The sequence below is a fragment of the Solanum tuberosum genome, unplaced genomic scaffold, assembly GCF_000226075.1.
Source record: "Solanum tuberosum cultivar DM 1-3 516 R44 unplaced genomic scaffold, SolTub_3.0 scf00112, whole genome shotgun sequence".
Lineage (NCBI taxonomy): Eukaryota > Viridiplantae > Streptophyta > Magnoliopsida > Solanales > Solanaceae > Solanum > Solanum tuberosum.
In genome coordinates this window covers 1,362,085-1,364,617 of record NW_006239035.1, presented here as the reverse complement: position 1 = coordinate 1,364,617, position 2,533 = coordinate 1,362,085, and positions in this window count along the sequence as shown.

The window sequence follows — 2,533 nt, the reverse complement described above, 5'->3', positions numbered from 1 at the left end:
GGTTTTACATTGGTTTAGACAATTCAAATACATAATCTAATTTTAATTTCCTTTAATATTTAGTCATGTAACTAATACTTATTAAACTTATTTTAGCATGATTTAGTACTTTTAAATTATGATCATTTTCATTATGACTTTGCAATATTTATTTTATATGATGATTTCATTATTATTTTTTATTGAATATTTTAGTGTCATCAGTACTCATCTCATATTTTGTGTTATTTTCTTAAGAAACACCTTAGATAATTGTATTTTGGTTGGACTAAAGAAATATTTGGAGCACAAGTTAATTGTATGTTTGTATGCAAACTTTACCGAAAAAATCCAAAAATCTGAGGTTTATTAGTTTGGTTTGATTTATAAATTTAAAAATTCGACACAATAGTTTGGTTTGGTAATTGAAAAACTCGAACCAGCCCGAGGTTGGAAAATCCGAAAAAATCCAAATTTTATTAGTTTGGTTTGGTTTATAAATTTAAAAATTTTACACAAATGGTTTGGTTTGATATTTGAAAAACCCGAACCAACCCGATCATGTACACCCTTAGTGTTCGTCAATACTTGGTTGTTGCTACTAACAAGTCAAACAAGCAATTTGTCTACGGCGACAAGATCACGAACCGAATGATTGCCAAGAATGTATTTGATGAATATCAATAACTCAACACATCCATAAAATATATGACATTTCTTTGAAAAGAGATATTCCAACAACATTATATGAGGCATTGATGCATGTATAGCTCAACAAAGAGGAGAACACATCAAAGAAGACTGAACAAAATATATTTTCATCAAAGTTTTCCTTCTTATTCATTATCTTCAAAAGAAGGATGTAGCTTGTGTTTAACACTTCGTATTCACCCAGGCATTATCAACTTCAACCTTTGAGAAGCCGAGATATAAGATTGAAATGTGTCATCTTCGAATTGCTAAGTGATGTTTTAATCAGGAGGAGTATAATACGCGTTGCGCTCTTTTTTCTTTAGCCGAGGTTTTTTCTCACCAGATTTTTCTAGTAAGGTTTTTAATGAGGCAGCTACCAATGTGTATTACAAATTACAAGATATGTGTACGTTTTTTCCTTCACTAGTATTTTTCCTAGTAAGGTTTTAACTAGGCACATTGTAAATCAAGACATGAACATTCAAAGAAAGAATTACGAACGAATATATATACTTGAACTTTTACTAAATTTGTGCGCTTACATAGACATCCAAGGGAGAGTGTTGTAAATAATTTATTTGTGGATGTCAAGTGATAACACCACCTTGCTATTATAGCAATATGTATTTGTGGTGATAACATCACCATGCTACTATAGCAATATGACTACTCCTAGTCATATTGCCTATAAAAGGGTATTGAAATGATAATGAAAAGATACACCCAAAAATAGTTAGTACTCATATTTCTACTTTCTATTTTCCTTTGCTCTCTTCATATGATTTTAGTATTTTGACTTTATTTTATAACAGATTCTTGTTTATTTTTTCTATCAAATTTTTGCTATTCTTCAAAGCAAAAGCTACTCCAAAATTATCTTCATCAAAGATTCCTCTGGGATCAGACTTTATTTACTCATATTCTTATTTATATTTATTTACTTTGATTCATTCGATCATTATTTCAGTCAATTCAATCCATATGTTCTCTAAATTACTCTTTTTCCTTCATTAGGATTTTTTTTGTTGGGTTTTTCCTAGTAAGGTTTTAACGAGGCACATTATAAATCAAACATCCAAAGAAAGAATTAAACGAATATGTATACTTGAACTTTACTAAATTTGTGCACTTACATGGACATCCAAGGGAGAGTGTTGTAAATAATTTATTTGTGGATGTCAAGTGATAACATCACCTTGCTACTATAGCAATATGTATTTGTGGATGTTATGCGATAACATCACCATGCTACTATAGCAATATGACTACTCCTAGTCATATTGCCTATAAAAGGGTATTAAAATGATAATGAAAAGATGCACCAAAAAATAGTTTCTACTATTATTTCTACTTTCTATTTTCCTTTGCTCTCTTCATATGATTTTAGTATTTTTAACTTTATTTTATAACAGTATTCTTGTTTATTTTTTCTATCAAATTTTTGCTATTCTTCAAAGCAAAAGCTACTCCAAAATTATCTTCATCAAAGATTCCTCCGGGATCAGACTTTATTTACTCATATTCTTATTTATATTTATTTACTTTGATTCATTCAATCACATGTTCTTTAAATTACGTTACAAATTCAACTATACCTATTTAGGGTAAACAGTTTGACGTCATCGTGAGGCTAAGGACAAATTACGATATTATAATGATTCTGATTGTTCATTGCTAAATATTTTGCATTTGTGAAGCTGAAGAATCAACTGATTAAATGGCTCAGCAGATATTATGGGGAGACCAATGTCAACAACAACTCGCTCTTGCATGATCCCAACGATCACGAAGTTGATCTGGTGAATAGAGAAACCTCAACATTTTGGGAAATTCACATTTCGTCTCAACATTCCAGAAGGGA